The 8,234-nt window shown below is 44.6% G+C and overlaps 1 pseudogene; it reads right to left on the reverse strand.

Moving 5' to 3' along the window:
• Nucleotides 1-125: 125 nt before the first annotated feature.
• On the reverse strand, nt 126-622 carry LOC127219793 (60S ribosomal protein L21-like; annotated as a pseudogene).
• Between the last annotated feature and the right edge of the window lie 7,612 nt (nt 623-8,234).

Below are 8,234 nucleotides of genomic sequence, written 5' to 3' on the forward strand. Positions count from 1 at the left end.
TTGTTTTTTGGAAGGGAGTATCTACTGTAACCCAGGCTGGACTTGAACTCCCTCTGTAGTCAAGAATGATCCTAAAATTCAGCCCTTTTGTTTTATTTTTTTAACTCTTTACAGTCCAGGCCTTTATTTCTTTTTGTACATTAGGCCATGAATTCATATGGGATGGGCTCCAGCAGCTCAGGCTCCCTCCCGTTTGTCCTCACAAAGTGTGCTTCTCTGTGTGGAGCAGGCTGGTGCTTGAGCTGAACCCAGGTGCCCTTCTCCTTGGCTTCCTTTTTCTTCTGGTCATTCTCCTTCACCCGTTTCAGGAAGCTGTCCCCACTCTTAGAGTGCTTGATGTGTTCAATCAGCACATTAAGCCTCTTGGTGAGAATCTTGCCCTTAACTTGCTTGTTTACAATGATGCCCACAGCATGCTGAGTGACATTGTAGACCCTTCCTGTCTTGCCATGGTAACACTTGTGGGGCATTCCTTTTTGAACAATGCCCATTCCCTTGATGTCTACAGCACCACCCTTCTTGAAGATCCGCATGTATGTGGCCAAAGGAGCAACCCCATGCCTCCTAAAGGCCGAGAGAACAGGTAGCGAGTGCCCCTCCTCTTTCCCCTCGTGTTTATCATTTTGGCCAGTTACTGGAAGATGGCTGCCGCGGCCAAAAGGCCAGGCCTTTTGTTTTTTAACCTCCCAAATTCTGGGATTATAGGTGCAAATAATCTTGCTCAATTTTTGTGACGCTGGGGATCAAACCCAGCCCCTGTGCATGCTAGTGATACTCTACCAATTCACCTACATCCCTATCCCTGCCAATCGCTACTTCAATATTATTTCTTACTGCATATAATTTAAATGAAAATGTAGAGTTTATATTCATCCTACTCCCCCCCCAATTGCCTGTAAGACATTCATCCATGTTTGCATGTGGGGAGTGGTCTAGTCTTTTCTGTTGTTATGTAGTATTCAACTGTTATATTATGCCACAATGTATTTATCTTCTCTATTATTCATGAACAATCAGGTTGTTTCTGGGTTTTAGTATTATGAATAAGATGCTGCGAATACCTGTAGCCCAATGACCCGAGCTTGACCCCCATTAAAACTATGTATATGCTAGGAGAGGCTGTTTTCATCACTATGACAGATTTCCTCAAAACATCTTAGAGGAATGAAAGACTTATCCTGGATCATGAGTTTCAGAGAATTTTAGTCCATGGCAATCTGGCTCTGTTGCTTCTGGGCTGTACAGAGGCAGAACATCATGGCAAAGGAGCATAGAGGAAGAATGCAGCTCACCTCTTCATGACCAGGAAGCAAAGAGGAGCCACAGGAAGGAGCCAGAGTCAAGTTGTACCTTTTCCAAGGCAGGTCCATAGCTACCCACCTCTCCCAGTTTCGTCAGCTCCTATTGTCTATTTGAATGCAGACTCTATCGCCTGACTGAAACTGAGTTGGATCAGGTCAAGGCCCTCACCTTCTCACTGTGTCTGTAAACACCTCAAAAGGCAGACTGTGGTGTGAGCCATACCAATCTCCCAGGCCTCTCTCAATCCAGCTCAGCCAACAACCAAGATTAATGACCACAGGAGCTTTGGTAGGCACATCCTTTTCTTGTATTAGTGCTCACCATAATTCACTATTTCACATTTTATTTTTAGCCAGTTAATGGTGTTTAATGAAAGTTTGTTTTCTCCTTCATTAAAAAGCTAGTGTGGCAGATAGCATTTTCCAAACACTCATCCCACAAGCCGCTCTTGCTAAGGAACCATTTTTATAATGTGACACACTATTCTTGGAAGGCAGGGAGCATTTGTGTCCCTTCCTCCTCAAGTCTGGCTAGAGACAGGAGTCATCTCAACTCATCATCAGTGGCAGAAACAGCAGCAATCAAGGATGACTGCTGAAGTAGAAAGGAAGTCTCAGTTTGGAAATGTTTTCCTCTTTCTTCCAAAGTTCCAGGTTCCCATGAAATAATGTCCTCTCCACACCCCTGAAAACATCAAAGTGAGCACCCTGTGTGTATAACTCACCTCACTAGGAAACTCACATCCCACATTGGGAAGCAGCTTAGAGGGTACCAGTTCACTTTACTTTTCCAACAGTTCTGTGACAATACAGAGATCTATCATCCAAGATCATCATCCTGTTTTGTATTTAAAGGATATGAGCCGGGCAAGATCTTGGAACAGGAAAGAGGAGCAATGACAGAGGAAGCCCTCTCATATTCTCCCAGCGTGGAAGCTGCCTTAATCTAGTATACAGAGTGCTAGTGCTGTGTGTGAGTGGATACCCTGGGCTGGTCACCAATACTGCCCCAGAACTCCCCAGCACCGAAAAGTAGCAAACCACCATATGAATCATGGGTGCCTTACTGAGAATCTAAGGACCTGCTTCTTCTCATGGATATTCCCATTTAAATCTTTTGTTGTTGTTAACACTTACTTTATTAGTGTATGGAGGTACACATGTACTGTGCTTCAGGGATGGCGGTTAGAGGACAACCTTCTTCACCATGTACATTCGGATGTTTGAACTCAGATCATCAAGCTTGGCGGCAAGCACACTTACCCACTGGGATAACTCGTTAGCTCCATTAAATGGTATCTCTCACTGTGGTATGTGACTTCTGGAAAAGACATTTCTAGTATCAGACAGAAAAGACATTTTCTCAGCAGTGAGAGGGGAGAGGGTGGGAGATATTTTACAGACAATCTCACCTGGGTACCAGAAGATGGAAGGTGCTTGAGTTACAGAAACTCAGTCATCAGATCCAGATCTTGGAAACAGCCTAGATGTCCCTCAACTGAAGAATGGATAAAGAAAATGATGTATTTACCCAATGGAGTACTACTCAGCAGTAAAGAACAATGACATCTTAAAATTTGCAGGCAAATGGGCAGAACTAGGGGAAAAAACCCTAAGTGAGGTAACCCCAAACCAGAAAGACAAATATAGTACATACTTACTCATAAGTGGATACCAGACATAAAGTAAAAGATACCCAGCCTACAATCCATAACCCTAGAGAAGCTTGAACTCTCTGACAGATGGAAAGCAGATACAAAAATCCACAACTAACCAATGGGCCAAGCTCTTGGAGTACAATCAAAGTAAGAGAAGAACAAAAAAATATGAACAAAGGAGTCAAGATCATGATGGAGAAACACACAGAATCAACTGACCTAGCGAGAGATCACTGACTCAGGTCTGACAAATGGGGAACCCGCATAAGACCAAACTAGACTACCTTAATATAGGTGACAATGGTGTGACTGGGACAATATATGAGGCCACTGGCAGTGGGTCAAAGACCTAACACTAATGTACAAACTAACTTAGTGGAGCCCATTCTATATGGAGAGATTCCTTGCCCAGCCTAGACACAGGGGTGTGGTGGTTGGAGAGGTGTCTTGGTCCTACCTCAACTAGATGATAGGACAGACTTAGTAGACTTCCTATGGGAGTCTTTACCCTCTCTTGGAGCAGATGGGAGGAGGGGAAGTAGAGGGAGTGAAACGTAAGGAGGGAGAGATAACTTTGATTGGAATGTAAAACATAAATTAAAAAAATGTGTATGGGTATTTTGTCTCTGTATCATGTACATGCAGTACCTGCAGAGCCCTTAAGAAGGTCTCAGATGCCCTGGGATTGGGTTTAAGATGACTGTGAGTGCCATGTGGGTTCTGGGAACGGAACCAGGTTCTCAAGAGTAGCCAGTGCTACTCCTGCCAAGGTTTGTAGCATTTTTTATTATCATATATTCATTGTGCAAAATGATGGGTTTTACTGTGGCTTTTTCAGACATGTGTATGATGCACTTTGGTCACAGTCACTGCCCTGCCACCTGCTTTGGTTCAGTCCCCTCCTTCCCACTGGCTTCTTCTCTCTTCACAAGTAGACCCCTTTCCACTTTCACACCTTTAAAAGAGAAATCCAGACCCTGTATTTGAGAGATGGCATGGCACATTTGTGTTCCTGAGTCTGGCTCATGTTAATATTGGGGTCTCTAGTTCACCCATTTTCCTGAAGGTGACAATTTCACTCTTTGTTATTTGAAGCTGTAGATTAAATGTTCTCTGTCCCCTCCCCCAGCTTCCCTATCTGACCAAATCAGACTTATTTGTGCTTCTCCTGTGTTTGCCTAATATGAATAGACTAACCCCACCCCAAACTTGTATACTGAAGTCCTAACCCTCAATGTGTTTGAATTTAGGGACAGAACCTTCAGAGAGCTGACGTTAAGTGAGATCCTAAGGGTAGAAATACTAGCGCTCTCTTTCATTCCCTCCTGTTCTACACACACACACACACACACACACACACACACACACACACACACACACACACGGGGGGGGGAGAGAGAGAGGGAAAGAGAGAGGGGGGAAGGGAGAGAGGGAAGGAGGGAGGGAGAAAGAGAGAAAGAGGGAGGGAGGGAGGGAGAGAGAGAGAGAGAAGCAAAGCTATATGAGGATACAACTGGAAAGTAGCCATCTGGGCTAGAAGGAGGCCTGGAAACCCACCATGTTGTCACCCTGAACTTGGACACCCACCCTCTAGAACCATATCAAATCCAAAGACACGTTGAAACCTCCCAGACTTCAGATGCTGCACGCCATTAAGCTGACTGTATGATGATGCCTGCAACCTCTTCATTTTCTCTGTCACCACACAGGCTTCTTGCCAGCCTTCCCTCAAGACTGTGGGACATTTGTGTTGTATTTACGCAGACCCGACCTTAGACGTTTTTTTTATTATTTATAATTTTTTTATTTAATTTTATATAACAAAGTCCAATTAAATGAAAACAAACATTTATACACAATATTTGGGAATTTGGGCGTCGTTCTTTCCAAACTACTTCCTGCTGGTAAGGGGCGCTGTCTTGGGGGAGTCAAAGAAGATTCAGATATCCTAGCTGTAGTCTGTAGGGCTGTTTTGTCCAGCTGTTTTGAATGTAGGATCAGCTTGTACTCTGTTTCAGGCGCCGACCTTAGACTTTTAAAGAACTTCTTTAAAGACAGGTGTCACAGGAAAAAAAAAAGAATAAAATGAGCATTAATTACCAATTAACTGAGTATCATTGACTATCACATTAGCGATTGCAATTGCTCACAATGAGACAAACATGGGCCGAGACAGCCTGGAAAGCAGCACCCTCCTTCTGTTCTTGTTTCCAGCATGTGACATAATGCCTAGCACAGAGTCAAGGTTCAGCAAGTCCCCATCCAACAAAGGCAGGGACATACAAATGGCAGCCTCACTGCACAGTACTTTGCTTCTGTGGTTTGGGCCATAGGCTGCAGACTCAAGCACACTGCCGCCCAGCTACATCAAAAATCAATTCTAACTTACTTTGAATACTGTCATTTATTTACTGCTCACTAAATCTAAGCCCTCCTCCATGAGCCCGTGAACCCATTCTTTTCTATATTTTGGCATTTGATTATTTTTGAGATTGAAATATTTCTCCCTTCCCTTTCCTCCATCCAAACTCTTCCATGTTCCCCTCCCCATAACTCCTTCAAGTTCATGATCTCTTTTTTTTTTCTTACTAATTGTTATTGCATGAGTGGATGTTTATATATATACATATATTCCCAAATACAACTTGCTTCTTCTGTATAGTCTTACTTGTATGTGTGTTTTCCAGGCTGTTTGACACAGGACAGCGTGTCTTTCACACCGAGCTTCCCTCAGTTGCCTATGGTTCTTTGTGTGGGACTGAGGCCTCATGGGCTTTCCCCCTCCACTTTGGCAAGTTCATTGGCATCATCCCTGTTTAGCTTATGTTTGGGCAGCTCAGCTAGTGGGGTTTTGTGGGTGGAGCTTCTGACATTACTAGGAAACACAATCTCACAGCACTCTCCCTGACCCTCTGGATTTCTTACAATCTTTCTGTCTCCTCTTCCACGATGTTTCCTGAGCCTTAGGGGTGGGGAAGCATTTTGTAGATGTAACCACTGGAACATTTCTGTGTACATGTGTGAGCATGCACACAGCACAACACCCATGAGGCTGACCACATGTCACAGGGAGGATTGCAGATGTCAGTTCTTTTCTCCTACCACATGGGTTCCAGGGATCAACTGGCTTAGTGGCAAGTGTCCTTCACTGCCCGTGTCATCCCACCAGCCCGCTACATTCCTTTTTTAAAATGAAATGCTAACCAGATCATTTCTGGCTTGATTCTTTTCCAACTCCTATGACCAAAATGTATGGTGTCTTCAGCAATAGGATCTTAGCATCAAGTTCTGGTGGACAACAAAAAGCCATGGTGGTAGCCTGTGTTTTGTGTGTGTGTGTGTGTGTGTGTGTGTGTGTGTGTGTGTGTGTTTCTAATTGAATGTTCCTGGCATGGATCTCACTTCACCACTAAACCAAGTACAGTGATCACTGACAGGGAGACTAATTTTGCTCATCAGAGCATAACTTTTGTGAGGCCCAGGGCCCTCATACAACACAGAATCACTGGTTGACTGAATGAGCAGGTCTTTTGAGTAGTAGATAAATGAACAGATGGCTTCCATTTCTGTAGAGGAACACAAAAGCCTCCGAAAGGTTGCTGGAAAGACACATCGGACACCAGATCTTATTCCATTTATTTTAATTGCAATATTAAGGAGTGAAAAATAAATCTTACCCTTGAAAATGCAATAAAGTCATACTTGGAAAGTCTGGCCTGTTTTTTTCCACTTGCTTATTTTTTTAAAGTAATTTTCAGATAAGCTATAAATAATGGCACTCAAAGCAGGTTCCCTACTTGGCTCCACCACAAGCTAGCTAGTTGCCAATCGTGGATAAGAATCTAACCTCTGGTGTCATCATGTACCTCACACGAACAGTTCTTCTGAGGCCCTGGGTTGGTGTCATGAGTGCCTTTTGAAGCAAGGTCTTACTTATGATCTATTATTTTCAGTCCTATTAATAATAATAAGGACCAGGTGAGTGCCAGAGATGCTTGGGTATATTTGCATGGCTACAGGGTTGAGGCCCCAGAGGAAAATTGCAAAGGAATGAGCCTGAGTGAGAAACATTCCAGGAAGGGGGTGGGTGGGGATAGATGGGGGAGCATAAAAGCTGCAGGTTTCCATGTACCAGATTGCACACTATTGAAGTTTATAGGATTTGGAGCTGGGAAGGGCCACCTGGATAAATCTCTGTGGTGGCCAAATTCTTGAAGCTGTGTGATGAACAAAGAGAAAGAAAGGAAAGGGAGAGGAGATAATGGAAGAGGGAAGGGGAAGGAAAGGGGAAAATCCCCTAAGGTTTTCCTAAGCCATCACAAATGAATGATGCTGTCCCCCAGGTGACCTTGGCTGGTCAGAGTTGTAGTCTTATAGACTTGTTTTGGAGGCTGCAACCTGCTTGGCAGCCCTGGAGGTTGTGAGGGAAGCATCAATTGTTGCTTTTTTCCATTGGGCAATTCTGCTGCTGGGTCTGGCTCTGCCACGGGGATTGGAGCTCCCAGTCACAGAGATGGAGTAGAGACTGATGATGGGCAGGACAGGGCAGGAATATAAAAACAGTAGCTCAGAGGCACTATGTTCAGGGCAGCAGCAACCACAGCTGTTGCTATATGGAGATGTGTCTTCCATTCTTGCTCTCCAGCTTTACCATGGGAACTGGCCTTTCAATCCAGAATCCTACCATTTGCAGAAACCCCCAAAACAGCCAGGAAAACACCAACAAAACTATTTTCTGGTCAAGCAGAACACATACTATTGCTGCACTTGGGCTGTGCCTCTGTGAGCCCCTCAGATGCCCCATTTGGTTGCTCTTACACTCTTCAATGCCAGTAGGTGGTGAAGCCAGTTTCAGCCAATGGGAAAGGGTCTTAGATAAACACCTACTCCCTCCAGAAGACTACTAGGATGAAACACACATCTGGAGAGGGTGGCTGTGTAACTGTCTGAGAACAGACAACACAGGGTGAAGGGGTGGTTGGTGTTAATTTCACGTAAGCTGCTCAAAGCCCTCTCTCCTCTCTCCATGCTCAGAGTGGGTGGACAAGACCCATGGGTTTTCCTGCTCTCACCCCTAAGTGCTAAGTAGAAGCTGGAGGTTGACTGTGTAGCTGCAGGGCATGAAAAGGGTTTCTCCCTGAACCCTCCACAGTCCTTGCCTCTGAAGCAGTAGGTGCAGCCCCAGCCAACAGGATCAGGTGCACTGTTCAAAACCTTGTTAGATATTCTCATTGCCTGCACAGCTGGAAACAACTGGCCAGCAGAGGCGATGGCA

Source organism: Phodopus roborovskii, unplaced genomic scaffold (genome assembly GCF_943737965.1).
Source record: "Phodopus roborovskii unplaced genomic scaffold, PHOROB, whole genome shotgun sequence".
NCBI lineage: Eukaryota > Metazoa > Chordata > Mammalia > Rodentia > Cricetidae > Phodopus > Phodopus roborovskii.